The 20467-nt window shown below is 42.9% G+C and overlaps 1 protein-coding gene across 6 annotated transcripts in view; it reads left to right on the top strand.

Annotated features, from left to right (window-relative positions):
- Adnp (activity dependent neuroprotector homeobox) overlaps positions 1-20467 on the top strand; it is a 32435-nt gene that overhangs the window by 3450 nt on the left and 8518 nt on the right. The window contains exon 1 of one of the 6 annotated variants that reach the window (XM_020175148.2): positions 2049-2071. The exons of 1 other annotated variant lie outside the window; for it this stretch is intronic. The gene's annotated coding sequence lies outside the window, so the exon portion shown is untranslated. Of the gene's footprint in view, positions 1-2048; positions 2072-4016; positions 4156-4191; positions 8670-12929; positions 13633-20467 lie in introns of those variants that run through there. 4 more of the 6 variants (XM_020175144.2, XM_074074981.1, XM_020175145.2 and 1 more) reach the window with 4 other exon arrangements.

The following is a 20467-nucleotide window of genomic DNA, read 5'->3' as shown; positions in this document are numbered from 1 at the left end:
TTTCTTCTTAAATGAAGCCAAGGATGAATTCCAGATGTTGTCCTTCATACTTGTGTTATCACTGTGTGAAATCCAAGTCTGACTGTGGAATGTATTTTGCTTATTTTGCATTAGCTTTTGCCTGTCTTTACAATGTGTAATTGGATTCTTCATTTTCAGTCCTCTGAATCAAATGCTTTGCCCCCACCTCCACTCGTTTTTAAATCTTCTTCCAAACTGGAGGTGTGGCTCAAGCAGTAGAGCACCTACCTCAAATGCGAAGCCCCAAGTTCAAATCTCTTATCAACAACATTCTTCCAGCTCATTTTCCATTGAAATACTGATTTGTCTTTTAAAGATAGAATCACAATTCCACAAATTAATTGAACAGCATGTTGGATGAAAGTTCGTAAAACTTCCTTAACCAAACTCTTAAGTGTTTGAGCTGTAATCACAATTCACAAGCCAGATTCTTTTGAGATATTAAGTGTAAGTTGAAATTACTGTAACTTGTGGCCTAAAGAAACGGTGAAAGTACTTCAGACCACGTGTTCAAAACATGGTCTTGGCTAACCCTTCCCAACTGGCATTTGTTAGTGTTTAGCCAGTGACGCACTGCGTTGATGTTGAGATGATGCCTTGGTTGAGGCTGATCTCAAGTCACAAGTATCAGAGATTCCTGTCCTTGTGCTGTTCTGAGATCCGACTGCGGGAGCACAGTGAGGACCTCGTGGTGGCTCGTTGACAACACCACTTGTCACCTTCGGCCTCAGCAGCCTGAGACTGAAGGTCCACCCTAGCCACCCGGTACTACCAGGAAGGGCTCAGGTGTGCCCTGGGGGTTAGCCTCTCGCGGGTGTGCGTAGCACGAGGCCCTCACACCTAATTTAGGGCTGGAGGCCCAGGCGCGACCCGCAGGAGTCCTGCCCCTTCCTGCGGCTGCCCAGCCTGTGAGCGCGCGCGCTGCGAGCACGTGGAGCCGCCCGCTGCCCCGCACACCCCTCCCGCCAGATGTAGTCCAGGCCCAACTGGGCCCGCGCAGGGATCCCCAGCGCGGCCACCTGACAGAGTGCCTGCGTGCTGCGGCCCTCTGCTTCTGCCTCCGCCGCTGCGGCCAGAGGAAGGCGCCCGCCGAGCGCACGGACCCCGGGAGCGCAGTGCGGCCATTATCTGCGGCGCCTCCTAGTGGGTCAATGGCAAATCCTTCTGGTTCTCGCGAGAGCTCCCCCTCAGTGGGGATTATATAATTTCCCCAGGCGGGAGTGGAGGGTGCTGGGGGCACCCTGCCGCAGGAAAAGTTGGGTGCCAGAACGAATGGGAATAGGAGAGTGGTCCCTGGGGAGCAGGAGGGAGTGGGGTGCTGCCCCCCAATACTCCCCCTACTTAGCTGGACAATGAGTCCTCTTATGCTAATGAGGCACTTACGTCACTTCCGCTCTTTCTCGGCCGCCATTTTGGCTAGGGCAGGTTCGGGGACTCGCTCCCAGGCGCTTGTATTGTCTGCTGAGGGGAGACGCGGGATCGGCCCCCTCCCCCGCCCGTTGTCGCCGCCGCCTCCGCCGGCCCGGTCTCCCCTCCGCCGCCCGCCGGGATCCATGAGCTGAACTCCCGCCCCCCGGCCGCCATCTTGTGCCCCCTCCCCCTCCCGCAGGCAGCGCTAAGGGGGATTTTGGCGTCTCCTCAGACAGCTCCCTCTCTCGGTTCCCGCTGCCGAGGAGCGCGGCCGCCACCGCCGCCGCCCGCCCGCCCGCGCCGGTGAAGCCGCCGCTCTCACACCCTCCGTCTCCTCCCTCTGCCCCTCCTTTGTCTGCACCGCTCGACGCCGCTGCCGCCGCCGCCCGCGCGGACTGGAGGGAGCCGCTCGAGCCGCCGCCCGCCGCTCTGCTGCGCCCGCCGCGCCCCCCGGCAGCGGCCGCGGCGCGAGCCGGAGCCCGCCGAGCCGGAGCGCGACGAGGCCCCGGGCGCGCCCTCCCCGCCCGCGCCGCCGCCGCCGCCACCGCCGTGCCGCCGCCATCCGCCCGCCGCCGTCGCCGCCGCCGCCGCCCGGCCCCCGAGCACGCCGGCCCCGCGCGCGCCTCGAGGCCGACTCAAGGTAAGCCCGACCGCGGCCCTGCCCCGCGCCTGCCCCGCGCCCGCCCCGCCGCCGCCCGCGGCGCTTTGTGCTGCTCGCCGCCCGCCCCGGGCGCACGCTCCCGCTGCACACACCGCGGACCGCTACCCGGCCCCGCTCGGGGGTCCGGCCGCCGCCTCTCCTGCTGCAGCCCGACCCTCCCCGCCCTGCGAGCGCGCCGAGCCCGGCAGCCAGCCCGGCCACCCGGGCTTTGCAGCTCATGGCATCCTCCCCACCCCGCCCCCAGCCAGTCCCCAGCTTCTCCCGTCCCTGGAACTAATCCCTTCCGCCCCCTCCCCCAAGCCAGCCCCCCACGCACACCCCAAGGCCCGGAACGAGCCTTCTGCCAGGTCTGCCCATCCCGAGCTGCGGGAGGGGGAGGGGGCGGGGGGCGGGGAGCATGCATGGCACGGAGTGAAAGTCTTTGCCTCCCCGACGTGCCAGCCTCCCTCCTGTGCTCACTACGGCCTCCACCTCCCCCTTTCTCAATCTCAGCTGCCTGGTCAGCACGACCTCTCACGAGCGTTCTGAGCCCCAACTTTGCAGTAAGATGGCAGAAAACGGTAACCCAGAAAGCTGCAGAAAGATTTTTTTTGTTTTTAAATGCAATGAATGGAGTAGTTCTTTGAGCACCCTCTTATTCACGTCTTCTTTCCTTCGGGCTGCCTGCCTGCCTGCCTTCCCCTCCCCCCCAACCTGGATGCCTGTCTGCTGGAAAAGGCGCGATTGCTTCTCTTCCTCTTCTGTCCAAGATCAAGCTATGAAGTCTAATATCCTTTTTAGCCACACACACACCCCCCCAAGAGTCTTCTTAACGTTCTTGCATTTACCAATTCCCCTGGACAGTTCTTGCCATAACCCCATTTCACAGACAAAGGCTTAGGAGGGAAATAGAACCACTGTTTCCTGTGTTAGCCATATTAATGCTGTCCATCCCCACACACCTAGTTCCCATTCCTGATGCTTCTTGTGCCTATGTCTTGAACCTTCAGAATGAAAAAAAAAGTCTCTTGGATAGCTTGATACAGTTTCTTTGTAAATCTGTATTGTTGCTTCTGGTCTATGGCCATGAAGAAAATACCAGCCCCCACCCAAAATGCACCGCAGCCAAGTCGGCTAAAAGCGATGAGTGTTGGAGTCAGTAGGGGGCGCATTCTCTGCACTGGGTAAGGCTGCAGAGGGGGGAAGGGCCCCAGAACTAGAACAGGATGTGCTTCACAGCGCCTTCTACAGACCATGGGAAAATGGGCCCAGCAAGACGCACACACTTGCCTTAGTTGGTGAGCTGACAGCAACATGGCGAAGGATTAAGGGAGTCAAGAGCAGTGAGTTTATTTCTTTTAGGAAATCCACTCTGCTTTTTAGAAGTTTTCCCCTTTTTTTCAAAACTGTTGACCCTCAGACAATCCACATTGGTTCTTGACGAATCAATCACCTTGGCACATCCTTGGGTCATAAGTTTCCTTTCTCTAGAATTCTTTTATCTTAAGCTTTGAATGTGTCAACGTGTCTTTCCAAGGTCAGGTGGCAAAGAAGAGAGTCTAAAACCTGAGCATTGGTTACACCTAATCGTTCCAACTCAGAGTTAGAAAACGTTCTCAAGGGATGTTAGGTTTTTGTGGGGTGGTAATTTTCATAAACAGGAGAGTTGGGTGTCATGATTTGCAAAGCTTCACTGGTAAACACCAAGCCCATGTTGAGTTCTTCATTGCCAGACTCAACGGAGTTGATTGTAAGATTTTGTTTCCTTCCAGTTTTGGTCATGCAATTGCCATAAGTTATGTCAGTAGCCAACCACCTTTGCAAATGGTGACACCAGTCTTCTGTGAGCACCCACTTTCTTAGGGTGTGTTGATTTCTATAGATTTTACTCCTCTTGTTATTTCCATAGGTGTGAGATGCACAATGCGAAACCTAGGCCCCAGCTTTTGCACCATGATGCACAGGGTTGTACTTTTTGTACTGAACTGATAGGTGGCCTAGTGGTTATGCCCTGTACTGCCATTTTGAGGATCTGGACTCCGTTTCCTGCCTTGCTCTTTGGACTACATTGTCAATTCACACCGGTGGGTATATTCATTTTGGAGGGTGGGAACTGCAGCAACAGGGAAGGCAGAGACTTCTTCCTCCATGGTCACCACCAAAGCCAACACTTCCAAAATTTCAGCCTAGCCACATTCCTCGAGGAACCAGTTAGAGCGAGCTGGTTGCAGAGTGGGTTCTGAACACTTCAGAACATTTAAAAAAAAAAAAAAAAAAAAAAAAGACTTAAGGCTTGTTTAAGAGAAATTAATTTTAAGCTGATAGTTTTGGAATCATTTGCATTCTGCACTCTTGTGCTTAAAGCTTTAGTATTCAATTACTGTTGTTTTGATGACCAATCTCAAGAGTTGCTAAACTCCTAAAAGCCTTAAAAATCTGATGAGAGGAGCTACAGTGGTAGAGAGCTTGACTAGCATCCCTGGCCCTGGGTTTGATCCCCCCAGCACCATTCAAAAAAGAGCTGATGAGAATATCTATGTACTTGCTCTTGCTATTAAAGATTGAAAGTGGTGGTTGATACTTAACAGATACTTTAAGAGGCTGTTACAAGTATCTTGCATAGATCTGTCCAGTATGGGATGTATTTGATACATAGTTAACCAGTTGGTCCTTAAAGTGACTATTTCATTGGCTACCTGGTCACATTTTGGTGAGTGATAAGGAGGCAGCTTGGCGCTGGAATTTTTAAATAACTACAGAACCAATATTTAATATAAATGGTATTATTTGTAATTTTAAAGTACTGTCTAGCATGTCCAACAGGTAGAATTTCTGTTGATTGATATACAATTACCTAATCTCTGAGTAATTTCAAGATAACTTAAGTATGTTTGAAGTTTGCGAAGATGTTTTTGTTTGGTTTAGCAATTTATAAATAAGATAACGGTGTTAACTGATGTCCCTAGTGGTAATAGCCATTTTCCCATTACAGGAAAACTTGGGGGCTCCTAGAGAGCATGTATTCTAAGTTTCAGTGGTTTCTTGGTTTTGACACAAAGGGGAAAGGTGGGGGGGTAAGGCTGGCATTTATCCTGTATACCTAAGAATTCATTCAAGTACAGTAGAAACCGTAATTGGCTGCAGTGGAGAAGATGGGTACTCTGTTTAATTGAATTTTAAGTCAAGATTCCTTTTTTATCTTGACCTCTGTTGAAAGATTTCCTAAGGCTATATTTGGAGGCTACTATGTATTAAAACTAACCAAATTTTTTATTTTGGCTCTTAAAAACCCTATATAGAAAATACAAGCAACTGGGTTGCAGAACTTGACTGACCTCAAGACAGGAGAGCCCAAGAACTCATGATGAATTTGCTTTACTTAAATTTCTTTTTCCTTAAACCAGAGTGCAGGGAAAGGTTCTGATGCTCTCTATATTAAAATAAAACTTGAACTGTTGAACAGATCTAGTTTCGCTGCCATTTGCAAGTAACCAACCAGTAGGCTTATGATATGTATTTGATCACTGAAAGCATGGGTATATTAGGTATACTGCGTGTGAAATTTTTCCCTTCCTTGTAACAGATTTTGGAAACATCTTATTAAAAATAATTCAGTAAAATGCTGGTTGATTATTTAAATGGTATATACTAGCAATCTGCAAATTCAGTTGTAAAAATTGCAATTTCTAAGAAAGTAGGGGCTAGTGTTTACAGAAAGGAAGAGATAAGGAAAAAGTTCAAAATTTAAGTGTACTTTTTCTCTTGAGAATCAAGTATGTAACAAAACAGTTCTAAGTATTAGAAATGGAGGTTGGGAATAATACATTTAAATATAAGGGAAAATGCCAGAATTAAACTTTACTGAGTTTTTAAAATCTGTTTAAATCTTAGTGAAAATAAACATTTTTTTAAATGATATGAAAGAAAAAATTTTCACTTTTTACCACTAGAAGCTAATTTGTGATTTTCACTAAGTTGCCCGTGACTGTTGTGCAATAAGGTACTTGTTCAACCTGGACATCCGAAGGACTTTAAAAGAATGTCATAAAGCCTGTTAGGTCTGACAGAGGTAAAATTCTTCAGCGAGAGTTTAACTTTCATTGACTTGCCTGAAAGGCATGTACGTCAGGAGAAATTATGTGAATAATTTAATTACAGTTAGATAAAAGAGCTTGACATATTGTTAACATCACATAGCATCACAAAGTTTTTCCTCCTGTAGTTTCTTAATTTACAGTATTACCCCTGGAGGTAATGCTGCATTTATGTTCATCAGTGTCAGTTATACTTTGTACGTTCTTAGTTTGGAAACTTAGTTTGAAAGTGTATGTATAAGCCAAAAACACACACTAACTAAATTAATATTTGAATGTGAAAGCTATTTCTTGTTTATAAGTTGGCACTTTCCACTTGCTCGTTGAGACACCTTACAAGATAAGCTGTCCTTGTTTTGCCCAGTCTCTGTGGCCACTGACCGTTTTCTGTTATTTGCCTGTCGTGTTACTTAGAGGGAAGGATGGTGTTCTTGTAGTTTCTTAGTGTTTTAGTACTCCTTACCCCTGCCTGTAGTCAAGACCTACCTTTGCTATCTGGCAGTTTATTGAGAATCTGTCCTGCCTCAGTGGAAGGAAAAGGCTCGCTTTTCTCACTTACCCTGGATTCTCAAATTTTAATTTTATATCAGCTTGATCTTGTGAGAAGTGCAGCATGTAGACACAGAGGATGTCACAGATAAAATATGAGCCAGACTTGTTACGTGACAAATTTGATTGAGGTGCACATTTTTATTCTTTTCTGTGCAAAATGCAAAATTCTACACTTCCCCATCTTGCTGTACGAACTCACTTGGTGTCTTCTGCCTTTAGTTCTTTGAGATTATTGATCTCCACCTTAGTTCCAAGTAGCTGCTAGAGAAATCCTGGAACCTCAGCAGTGTTCCAGAAAGGAACGTTTTGGGGAAAGGAGAGCAGAATGTTAGGTCTCTACACATCTTGCTGCTTTTCTCTAGTAAGGGTATACATTTGTAATTAACTCACTTAGTTGTGGATTTGTTTCTGTGTCATTTCTCATGTGATTGGGTTGATGCCTTTCTTAAGAACGAGCTGTTAAAGGTACAGGCCCCATTGCTGGCTTTTAAGGTATTATGAAATAATAATTAGTGACTTTCCAAGTACTTTGCAAACTGTTCTCCATCCTCCCAGTCTTGTCCTTGTTTGATAAGTAGGGAAATCAAGGCACTGCTGCATGCAGTAATGAAGTGATCACAGAATATGTCTGGGCTAGTTCCCAGGCTTGTGCTTGGAACACAGGCCCTTATAGTGCTCCTGTGAGCTGTTTGGCTAATGAGGAATCCAATGAATGCTTCATAATTTCATAGTGATGTTTTGTGCTTATGCAGCCAGCTTACACCCAAGGATCCCAAATGGGCTCTACAGTTAAAAGGAGCCGGTCACAACCCCAGCAGGAACAGTAGAGTGTGAATGTTGCAGGTAGCGTTTATTTGAAGCGTTTATATGTCTGGTTTGAAGTTAACTGGATATGGTCTATGCCTGATCTTGGCCATAAGGCTGAGAAGTATTCTAAAAAGAAACCTTGCTTTTTCTTTTTTCTTGTTTTGGTTTAGGGGAGTCTTGTTCCTTCTCTCTACTGAGCAGTTATTTTTGCTTAGGTAATTGCTGGCTTTTTGTTGTTCTCTTTCTGAAATCTCCATGGTCTGTATAAGATTGTGAACCTGCGCTCCCCTTGAAAGTCTGTCATGCTCTCCTTTTCTTGTGGAAGCTGGTCACTTAATTGAAAACCTCTTAAGTGGTTTATGTTGAAACTTGGCATATCTGAAGAAACTTCTCTCTGGTGAAATATGACATAACTTATTAAAATTGTAAATTTAAGTCGACAGTCCTTTATCTTGTGAAAGAGATGAGCTGAGACCTAGAGTGTCCTAATGCAATGAGTGCTCAGAATCTTGGTTCAAGATCAGTTCTTAGCCTGGGGCATGACTCAAGTGGTATAGAGCACCTGTATATCAAATGTGAGGCCCTGAGTTCAAACTTCAGTACCACCAAAAAAAAAAAAAAAAGTGACCCAAGATCAGTTACACTTAAAAACTACAAGAAAAACTTCTGGGGAACATGAGGATTGAGCCATCAAATGGCAAAACCTGATAAAAAAGAATGCTTTTTGAAAGGCCATCTTTGATTAAGCCTTGACCCTGGGAGATGACCTAGAAAAACTTGAGAACATGGTTTAGATAAATAATTGTTATTCAAGAATGGTGAGAAAAGTACATTTCTCATTACTGTGGAAATGTTATTTCTGAGCGGTTTTGATAAAGCATGAAAGATTTATCAGCAATCAGAACAATTTATGCCATTTACTTGCAGAGATGTGGCATGCTCAGTAGTGATTGTAAGTGGATATATTTGCTTGTCCTCTTAGGCCCACTTTTGAATTATTTCCCTTTTTCATATTTCTCCTACCCAGGTTGTCCTCTTACACTGACAGCAAGTGGCTCTAAGCCTATGGAACGCAGCAAGATACCTATTTAAAGTGAGGTGAATTGGGGTGTGCTCCCCATCTCACACTCCTTAAGTCTAGATAAGTATGTTACCCATTGTCTTTTTTTTTGTTTGTTTGTTATTGTAAGCAGTGAGACATCTCCCCTTTCAAATAAAATTTTATGTGAACTCTTAAATTGATAAAGGGTGTTACAGGGTCAGATCTCTGTTTGCTCAGCTTTCATCTTGTCCCTTGGGCATCACCATCTGCATCTGTATACACATCCCTTTTTGGGAAGGGGGGCAGTTACAAGGATAAGGTCTTGCTGTGTAGCCCAGGCTGGCCTGCCTCCACCTCCTGAGTGCTGGAAATAAAGTTGTGTACCACTGTGCTTGGTTTTATATACACTTGTACTTCCCCAGGAGGGCAGCCTGAAAACCATAGGTAGCATTGGTGTGCTAGAAATTCTGATGGTTATAGCTAGGATTCTTGTCTGAATTCTAACTAAACAAAGTGGCAGGATAAGCAGCAACATAATAGCAGTGTCTAGTTGAAGGCACTAGTCTGTTAGTCTGAAAGACTTCTTTAGAAAGCAGTGACATGATTAGGTGTCTAACTCTAGCATTCAGGAGGCTGAGGCAGGAGGATTGTGAGCTCCAAGCCAGAATGAACTACATACATAGTGAAATCCTCTCTCAAATGAACAAATAGAAAAAGGAGTGACCCACGTAGTTTTTTTTTTTTTTTAAATAAATTTGCATAATCTAGATTGTGTATGTTTCCAAATGATTGTAAGTCACCTCAGTTTGTTTGAGGTAGGTACAGGTGTTCTACTGCGTAAGCATTTGAAGTGCCACTGAGCTTTTAATATGCCAACTCTAATTTGAATTGCTAGTCTGGATGTTAAAGTACTGCAAAAAACCACTACTGTATGTATGTATAAGGACAAATGTGCATTCTAAGGTACACAGGAACAGATGTTGTGGCAACTATATCTGATTCTCAGGAGTAATAGAAGTCCAAGCTTTTTACAAGGTTGTACATTGGTGTGAGTTCTGGAGTGATCACTCCAGAACCTGATCTAAGGACATTATTGTGACCGCTTTAACTTTCTCACCTTCTCATTTAATCCTCTCACGTAGGAACATTCCATAAGGAAAAGATCTAGAGGTTAAGTGACATTCTTAGCTAGCAAATGACAAAGCAAGGATTTAGACACAGATGTGTCCAGCTCGAGGGTAGTTTCTCGGTTTCTGCTCTCACCATGTTCTTTTTGTTTTTCAACATTACCTTACCTCTAACAGAAGTCTGACCTATGAGGTAAAAATTTTTTATATGGGACTCATACATCAGGTAAATTTTTGTCCATGAAAACTTTTATCAGAAAATACAAATTTTGACTTAGGCTAATAAGCTTCACTCTTGGAATAGTTTTCTTTTTCCCTTTTGTTGTGACCTCTATCTTAGTACCTCAAATGTAAGGCAGTGGTTTCACAGACCTTTCTCTGTGTGTGCATGTCTGCGTGTGTGTGTGTGTGTGTGTGTGGGTGTGTGTGTCTGCCTGTGTCTGTTACAGGGGGTTTGAATTCAGTGCCTCACACTTGTCAGGCACACACTCTGCCACTTGAGCCACACCCCCACCCTTTTTACTTTAGTTATTTTTCAGGTAGTGTCTTGAGTTTTAGCCTGGGGTTGAGTCTGGACTTTGGTACTCCTGGCCTTTGCTTCCTGCATAGCCTGGATTATCCATGTATGCACCATCATGCCCAGCTTACTTGTCAAGTTAGGATCTTACTAACTTTCTGCCCAGGCTAGCCCCAGCTGCTGTTCTCCTGATCTCTTTCTCTTGAGTACAGGGCATATCTCACTTCTTTACTTCAGTACCTGCAGCATCTCCTCAGTTGCTTAAGCAGACCTGGCAGCTGACTCTAACTTTACATTCAAGGCCCCCCTTAGCCTGTTCTCAAGCTTTTTTTCTAAACTCGTCATTCATTATTACTTAGAAGCTTGACAAAGCAGCCATTCTAACTCCAAGCAATAGTTCCTAGAACTTACTTTCCTGCCTCTGGCACTGTGCCAGGTTTTTGCAGCCATGCCATGCACATGCTCAGCCCAAGCAGACCCTCCTCAGCAGCTACTTCACCTTCTCAGCAGAGCGTGAATGCTCCTAAAGATGTCTGGGATGCATCTGACTACTCCTCTACTGCAGAAACTTATCAGCATAGTGTCTGCCAGGCCTTAGTGGATAGGGACTTATTCTTCGGTCTGTACTTACTGAGTGCTTACTTTGTACCAGCCTCTGATATAGATGTTAAAGATATAGCAGGGGAAAACTAAGTAGTGTCCTTAAATGGACTTCTTTGTCATGAGTGGTGAGGTGCCCACCTGTCCTGTTGCATATTTTAGGGGTTCTGTTTAGTCCATCAGTTGAGATCAAGAAAATTAGTCTGCTGAGACATTAAACTACAACTCCCCTTCCTCTTTTTCCTAGGCCCAGGCAGTCACCATTCTACCTTTCATCTCTGAACTGGACTACACTCAGTACCTCAGTAGAATCATGCTGTATTTATTTGTCCTTTTGTGACTGGCTTATTTCATTTACCATGATGTCTTCAGAATTTATCTGTGTTTCCAGTAGGCACATTTTACAAAGTTAGAAGAAGTACTGGTGGAGTGGCTCACATGGTAAAAGTGCCTGCCTACACATTATATAGCCAAAAAGAAAGGAAAGTTGATTTAATAATTTTCATTTAACCCAATATATTCAAAGTATTGTTACTTCATCATCAAAAATTTTTTTAAACATAATGTCTTTTTTTTTTTTTTAAGTCTTGGAACCCAGAATATGTGTTATGCTTAAAAGCATGTCAGTTAAGACTAAGATCAAGCACATTTAAAATTTTTAATAGTCTTTTGTGGATAGTATCTAGCTTATTGAAAAGCACAGTCCGTAAGATAAAAATTGATTTACGTTTTCAGGTTACATTGGTGTTCTTGCATGAGGAAGTACAAAATTAAGTAGGTTCCATTTCTTCTTTTTTTTTTTTTTTTTTTTGGTGGTACTGGGGTTTGAACTCAGGGCCTCGCACTTGCTAGGCAGGTGCTCTACCAGCTTTTTTTTTTGTGTTGAATACTTTTGAGATACGGTCTTGCTTTTGTTGCCTGGGCTGGCTTCAAACTGTGATCCTCCTGATCTCTGCCTCCCAAGTAGCTAGGATTACAGGTGTAAACCACCAGCATCTGGCTAGATTCGATTTCTTTTTAAAAAAGAAAAAACAGATTGGGTAACTCAGTGGTAGAGCAGTATACCCATCATGTGCACAGCCCTGGGTTTAGTCTTCAGCAAACAATAATAAATTAAAAGAAGGAAAACAAATTCTGTGTGCATAAAAGCCTGGAAGGATAAATATCCCCTGTATTAGCAGTTGTTTTCACCTTTGGGTGAAATTATACAGGTTCTGTTCTTTGCGTAATCTGTTTTGCTTTTCTGTTTATTTTGTTAACGGTTTTACTGAGCTATGTTCATATGCCATATAATCACCCATTTAAGGTGTACAGTGCAGCGGTTTTAAGAGTATTCAGAGTTGTGCGGCTGCCATGGCAATTGACTTTAGAACATCTTTATTACCCTAGGAAGAAACCTAGTCCCCACTAGCAGTCTCCTCCTACCTCCCTCTCATACCTTCCTTAGCCCTAGGCTACCTTAGCCTCCTCTCTGTCTGTAGATTTGCCTATTCTGTGCATTTCTTACAACCAGAGTCATACGATATGTGATGATTTGTGACTGGCTTCATTCACTTAACATGTTTTCTGCATTCATCGGTGCTGGACATAACAGTACTTGATTCCTTTTGACCCAGTCATTCTCCACTATATTTACACACGGCATTTTATTTCATCCATTCCTCGCTGATGGATATTTGGTTTTACTTTGGGGTATTTTATTAGATGGTGGTACTGGGATTTGAACTCAGGGCTTCACGCTTGCTAGGCAGGCACGCTACCACAGGAGCCAGTGTACTTTGGGGTATTTTTAATACTACTGCTGAAAACACTCACAAAGTTTTTGGAAGTGTGTTCTCATTTCCCAGTTCATTTGAGACAGAAAGAACTTTATTTGGGATAAAGAGCCTAGAGGTAGTTGAGAGCAGACTAGCACCCCCTCCCAGAGACAGGAAAACGGTATGAGAGTTTCTGCTTTTCCCAAACAACTTTGAGAAAAACATGCATAGTATTAACAGTCAAGAAATGAAGAAGCCCTCCAGTGTGACTGTCCAGCAGCCGCTGTTGGCATCCACAGTGATGGTAGAGTGCTTTAAGGCAGTGTCCTCAGAGCTGAGTTCCTGTTTCCGTTCTTTTCTAGATGTGATGGGATCATCTGGCTGACCTTAGATGTGTCCAGATTCTTAATCTCTGTATCACCACTTGTACTGGTTTGGCTGAGCTTTTCCGTTTAAGGCCATTTCAACCTTGGGTATTGAAGTTCTGGCACTTTCAGATGGATGTACGTAACATGCGGCTGTGTCTTCATAATGAGTGTCAGATGAGAGCTTCATGTGCACGGGCAATGGAAGGAGTGCTGCATCTGGACCTGGAGTGTGGCCTTGAGATCCAGCTCCCTCCCGGGCAAGCCATTGCTTCACTTCAGCTGCTGATCTGCAAAACGAGAAAACTTAGATTAGGCGACCTTTGAGTTCCTACAGTGATTGAAAATGCTGCTTTCTCCTGTCAGATTGCAGTTACTTCCGCCATGTAGGAAATGAGTCTTCCCTCAGGCTTATACTGGACATCTGTTTTTATCTTAGAGAATGTTTGTGCTCCTGCAATTGAGAAGACAATGAAAGATGGGGCTGGATTTTTTGTTGCTGTTGTTTGTTTTGAGTTTTTTGTTTGTTTGTTTGGTTTTTTTGGTGTTTTGTCAGATTTTTTTCCTTTTTTAGCTGATTGTAATCATGCGTGAAGTGGTTCCACCCAATACAAACATTTCATGAGTATTGTCTGTCACGTGATTAGGGTGTTAAACTTCTATAACTGAACTGAGAACCACGGGCAGGTTACAGAACATGGTAAGAAGTAAACTTGTGAACAGAGCTGTCTCATATACAATGGTCTGTGGCTGGTATTTTGTGTCCACTCACTGGAAGTGTTCAGGCGGTCTCCCAGCAGGGTGTTTGTAGAAGGGACTTGTTGCTTATCAACAAAAAATATTCCTTCAAACATTTTTGTGCAGGATGCTATGTTTAGATAAATATTATCATTTTGCCCTGCATAAATTTAGTCTCCCTACCCAACAGTTACGAAAATGCAATTTAAGAAATTGAATAATTGATATGGCTAATGTGAAGAAAATGGATTTGTGTGTAGGCAGTTTTATACAGTGCTTTAGTAAATTAATTGAGAACCTTTTATTGCCAAAATGGGAGCATAGTAAAACTCCAGTGCAGTTAGTAATTAAGAACAGAAGAAAATATGCCAGGTGCCAGTGGCTCACACCTGTAATACTAGCTTCTCAGGAGGCAGAGATCAGGAGGATCAAGGTTCAAAGCCAGCCGGGAAAATAGTTTACGAGACCCTATCTCAAAAAAACCCTTCACAAAAAAAGGACTGGTGGAATGGCTCACGGTGTAGGCCCTGAGTTCAAACCCCAGTATTGGGGGGGAAAAAATAGAAAATAAAAAATAGAATTTTATAAGATTTTATGCTGCTGCTTATCTTTATCAAGTGTTTCAATGTAATTATCCTAAGCAATATAATTGTTCATTATTCAGATTTAGCTTTCAGTATAAGTGTGTCATCATTTGCAAAGTAGCATCTCTAGTCCTGCCAACTTTCCAAAAGCCTCCTTTTGCTCCCCTTTTTATGCCTCGTTCTGTACATTTTCCAGCAAGCTCAAGGAAAGGGGACTGAACTTTATTTTTTACCTCTGTCCTGCTGTGCATTTCTGTAGTCCAGACCATTCTGCCCCTGAATAGTCAGAATGGCCCATTCTGTGATAGTTGCATTTAGGAGGAGAGGAAAAGGAGGTTAACATAAGAGTTTCTTTCTGTGGGGAGCTTCTGACATGCCAAAGGACTTTTGTCTGCACTTACAGAAGAGGGAAAGATGAGGTGCTTCTACATAAGTGTGTTGTAGAGAAAAAAGTTGAGTGAGTGCTTCCAGCCTGAATGTGGGCTCTCTGTAGGGTTACTTACTGCAGGGTTGTTCCAGCAAGGCTTTGTAAGGTTCATCTGTAAAAACACAGGTATACGAACCTTTTTGCATCTGGTTTAATTTAAGTGTAGAAGCTAGTGACACCCTTAAAGCAAAGAAAGTGTCTGTATTCACTTCAGATGCAGACACTAGAAGAGTCAGGAAAGATAAAGGCTTGTGAGTTACAAAGTTTTTAGTATGATCATTCTTTGGCTATGATTAATATAAACAAGTATTAAATATGCTATTGCAAAGATAGGAAGGAAAGAAGAGACTGTAGATAACGGAAATGATGTTTTATTTCTGCCTAAATAGTTCTTAACAGCTCCTAAATGTTACATCACAAAATCTGGGGAGAAAAAAAAAATGGCAGTAAAGTAACTGATGCTTTGAGTGTGTTTATGAGACTTTTTTTTGTGGGACTGGGGTCTGAACTCAGGGAATTTGCATTTGCAAAGCAGATGCCTACTGCTTGAGCCACACCTCCAGTCTATTTTGCTCTGGTTATTTTGGAGATGGAGTCTCACCCAAACCATTTGCCCAGGTTGCCTCGAACCTCAGTCTTCTTATCTCAGCCTCCCAAGTAGCTAGGATTACAAGCGTGAGCCATTGGTGCCCAGCATGAGACGCTTAGATTTAGCCTCTCATTAGAGTTGCCAGCATAGCTTCATTATCTTCACATCCATTGATTTAAAGAAACTGCAAAATCTGACTCTCCAACCCAGTGGGGTGTTATACAATATCTTTATATAAATACTAGCGTCAGCATTAATTGGAATGCTTTTTAGTGTCAGGAATCTTAATTCTTACGTATTAATTTGGGTTATTAAAAAATTGTTTATGTTGTAGTAACTTCAGTAAGTTTCTAATTTTCTACTTAGAAAATATAGCTGCCATTTTTCTTATAGTAATAGCATCATTTCCAGCATTTGATCCCCCACAGTTTTTTTGGTTTTTGTTTTTTTTAAATGGCATTAATGTAGAAATGTTAACATGACAGTATCACAGTATATATGTTCTGATCTTTTAGGCTTACTGTATACTGCCTGTAACTTCATACATGGATCAAACTAATCTTATTTAGAGATTTTTGGTAAGCTATTGGAATTCTGCTTTAGTCATAAAAATTCGTGCTTTGGGGCATAAATTTGCACCATGGGCTTAGTTTTGGCTAGTAACTATTTGAAAGAGATACTTGGGAGCAGGGAACTTTTCCTTCTCCCTTTCAGTATGACCAGCTCTACTTTTTATGTCTTACATTTCACCTAAGCTCCCTTTGGAAACAAGGGTTTCACTGCTTTAAAAATTTTTTTAAAAAGAATTCAAAAACTACTTGAGAACCATTGGTTTAGACTAGCAGCTATTGTTGAGGTGTTACCAGAAAGAAATGACCGTCCTGTGTAATTCCCAGTGCAGTATTAAAGATGTTTTTCTTGTGAAAATTACAGATTTGCATTCCCTGGTGTAACTGATACATTAGTTGTCACTCTGGTATGTGTTTGTTCAGGTTTTGGTTCTCAAATAGAGTATTAGAAAGCTAGCAGTTATACCTGCAGTTGATGGAAAGTTGGACTTGATATCATAATTATTGTGGTGTTTACTGACACACAAAGTAAGAGTACATATTAAAATAGGAAGATTATATAGCAAACAAGATGTGCTAGATCTATGGAATAGCTTAAAATGTTAACTGGACAAGTTTGATTTGGGAGCTTTTTTTCCCTCTGGCTTGATTTTTTTTTTTTTTTTCCCCAAGGCCTACAGTTGGGGTTTTGGTGGTTTTGCATGGCTTACTGGTTTTGTTTTGTCTTTTGAGGTGCTAGAGATCAAACCCAGGGTCTTGTGGAAGGTAGGCAAACACTGTATTATACCAACTGAGCCTGGGGTTTTGTTTTTTGTTTTTTGGTTTTTTGGTAACTTTTTTTTTTTTTTCATTTTGTTTTGTCTTGTTTTTACTTTCTGATGGCATACTAGTAAATACATTTCTGCTTTTAAAAGTATGACCAAATGGTGCCATCTGACCTGGTGACTTTGCGGAGAGACTACCATAGAAAAGCCTCCTTGACTTTTGGTGTTGGTCCTGCAAGCTTTATCTTGAGCTGCTAAACTGGCACTGTCATCCCTTGAGTTCTCCTCCATCTTCCTGACCCAGAAGAACCTGAGTACAGCTTCTGACAAGGTCCAGGGCTTTTAGCAGGGTGGTGGATTCATAAGTGATTATAGTTAGGTTTGTCAGTTAATGCACTCTGCTCACAGTTACTGATGCATTGTCATCTTTCCCTGTATAAATTTGACCTGTAGATATGAGCCTGACTTTCTGACTTTATTTGCTCTCTTAGTACTTGGAGTAAAGAAGCATGTGCTTTTGTTATTTTTTTTATGGCTTAAATTCGTCTGTAGTCTTAGGGTCTAGGTTAATCTCAGATTTTCTGGGGTTTGAACTCAGGGCCTGGTGTACTACTGCTTGAGCCATGTCCCCAGTTGATCTCAAATTTTCAGTCCAGGGTTTGACTCTGGCTTTCTAAGAAAACGCACGATTAGGAGTTTAGCCAAACTTGGTAAAACTGATGTTTGGGCCCTCCTCCATAGGTATGGGTGTAATTTGCAAAGAATGACAGGAAGGAGCGTGTGATTAATTCATTCAAAAATGAATTTAAGCCGGGTACTCTTGTCTCCAGTTACTCAGGAGACAGAGCTCAGGAGGAAGCCAGCCTGGGCAAATAGTTCCTGAGACCCTATCTCAAAAAACCCATTACAAAAAACTGTCTGGAAAGAGTCAAACAGTTTCTGAATTCTAAAAGAATTGGAGGAAAGCTCAATGTTAATGTCCTTTATGAAAAAAAGAACTAGCTTTGAATTTTGTCTTCTTTTGGCAGTACTAGGGATGGAACTCTGGGTTGTGAGCTTGCTGGGCAAGCACTCTACCACTTAGCCACTCCACCAGCCCTTTTTTGTGATGGGTTTTTTCAAGATAGGGTCTTATGAACTATTGACCCTGGCTGGCTTTGAACCACTATCTTCCTGATCTCTGCCTCCCGAGTAGCTGGGATTATAGAGTGAGCCACAGTCCCCAGCTCCATATGGGAGTGATGAGTGAAACTGAAGTCAAAGCACTTTTTAGAATAGCTACATCTTTTGAGAAATTCCTATTCTTCTAGACCCATTTCACAAGTAGTATTTTTGATAAAATACCCATTTCTCTCTCAACTGTTCACTTCTCTTCTATGTCCCCCTGCACAGTGTTGGCAGTAGGTCTGCCAAGACTTTTAGTTGCAACAAAGCTGAAGCAGAAATGGTAATGCATTTGCTTGTGGATCTGAAAGGTCTGGGCATGGAGGCAGTAAGGGGAGTGCTGTCTTTCAGGCATATATATCCCTCCCTTTGCTTTCTTCATATTGTGACAGGTCTCCTCTTTTCCTTTTCATCATGCCTGTTAGCCATTTTTGCACTACATGTCCAGGTCTGGACTGATCAGTGTCTACAGAGATGAAATACTCTTATTGGTCACCCTGAGTCATGCACTCCTCCATGCAGAAGAAGCTTCCTAGCTGACAGCACATCAGTTGTGGCAGGGGTGGTTCCAAAAGGAGTCTGGACAGGCAAGCATATGTCTGAACTCTGTTCCTACGGGCCTATTGGGCCCCAACCTCCAGAAGTGTGATGCACTGTTGAAGGGGAGAAAGTGTTGTCTTATTCCCGGTACCACGTGGCTGGCACAGTGTACCCTAAAAATGATTGATGAATAAAGGACACGGTGCCATTCAGTTTGCTATTTTCACTCTTTCAATGCCATGAGCACAGAAAGGTTGAAGGTTTCTTGAAAGGAGCTCTCCTTGGTATTGGAATGATGAAGCTGCACTTTCAGAAACAGCCAGTGTGATAATCAAGACGTCTGAAGAGAGGGATGAGCTCTCACCAGGCAAATCTGGGAAAGAGGGAGGACAGTTTTCTGGCATTATTGTAAGGTGTCTTCCCCCTAAAAGTCATGATTGTAAATATTTGTAGTTTTTGGTGCTTTCAAAAGGAAAGAGCTCTCAACCTCGGACAAAGGCAGTTTTTCATTGTTTTCACTCCTTAAGTCATTTAAGTATGAACACCTTGTCTAGATTTCTAATTCTAAGGGGGTTTTTGAGGCTTGGAGTAATTCCTATAACAGTTTTTACACAAGAATCAAATGGATGATGACAGTGAGACCTGGAGCCAATTACTGTTTTGTTTTGAGAGGGTCTTACTATGTAGCCAGATTTCCCTGGAACTCCTGATAACCTTCTGCTGCTCAGCCTCCCAGGTGCTGGTATTACAGTCATGTACCACTAGGCACGGTACATGTTGTTTAATGTTAAGCAGTCAACTGGAAAATGTATAGAGCCCTTGAATACTTTTTCTGACATTGGTTGGTAGAGTTCAGTGGAGATGTTATTTTAAGGAATTGTTTGCCTTGTTATAAGCTCAAGAAATAGTGTGTCCTTCTGGGAAGGGAAGCTTCGTGGCTGGGTATACAGTAGGAAGGGAGTCTTTGCGTATATTCTTGCACTGGCATGTCAGAGAGGGTAGGAGACACTATTTTTACTGCTTCATAGTTAGCAGGAGGATGATATTGATACTGCTGAAAAGTGGGGTTTTTCCCTCTATTTTTACAATTTTGTTTTATGAAGTGCAGAAGCTCATACATAGAACTTTGCACATGCTAGGCAAGTGCTGTACCGTTAAGTCAGCTTTATTTATCCCCAGCTTTATTTCATAGATTTTGTGGGGGTTTTTTTTGCTAGTTACCTGTTTTGGAGTTTGAACTCAGGTCCTTGTGCTTGCTAAGCAAGCACTCTACTGCTTGAGCCACATCTTCAGCTGTGTTGAGAAATGGTTTTTAATGAATGCTTTTCTCTTTGGTTGGAGCCTAATTAAACTTTGGTACTTGTTGTAAGGTATCTTGAGACTTGTAAATTGTGGTAACACATCTAGGTTCAGAATTTCTTACGTTCTCATTTGTTTTGATAGATTTCATCTTTCTGCCCTCCTTTCCCATTTTTCATAGTTAACATTGTTTTTTGGGTTAAAATAATAAATTCAGCAACATATTTTATTACATTTGGATTAGTTGACCTACAGTTTACAAACAGTAGTGATATTAAGAATAATAGCCTTTATTAATTCGAAGACCAGATTTGCATATTAAATTTTGATTCCTGATGCTTTGGCATTTGTTTTTGCTAGTTTGGTCTTTATTCTGCAAAATTATTTTGGATTTGGATTATGAAATTGATGACATTCTTACCATACTTTATGGAAGCATATGTGCTCACTTTGGAAGCCTTACAGGGTATTCTCAGTCACTCAAATTATTAAACAAAAACCTTTGTTTTTAAAGTGGATTGAAATTTCTGACTCAGTGTTTTAGGACAGTTAAGCAATTTTTTGAGTCCCTTTATATGTAAGGGCTTTTCATTTTTCAAAAAGATCCCTTAAAGCCTGTAGCATTCACCACGTGCTCTGATGGCAAGAGCCCAGCCTTCCCCCTCTCAGCATTCATTCCATGATCTATGTGAGTGCCTTTGTCCAGGTGTGTTGCCAGCTGAGGAGTGAGTCACGCAGCCATTAGTGTCTTTAGTTTGAGGAATGGACAGAAGCTGTCAAAGACACTGTTTCTTTAAGAATCCACAGCAGTGAGCAGGACATTTCCCAGTCAATACAAACCTCTTTTCCTGGCACTCACAA

Source organism: Castor canadensis, chromosome 5, assembly GCF_047511655.1.
Source record: "Castor canadensis chromosome 5, mCasCan1.hap1v2, whole genome shotgun sequence".
Lineage (NCBI taxonomy): Eukaryota > Metazoa > Chordata > Mammalia > Rodentia > Castoridae > Castor > Castor canadensis.
The sequence above is the reverse complement of the archived record's forward strand: the minus strand, read 5'-3'. Positions and strand labels throughout refer to the sequence as shown.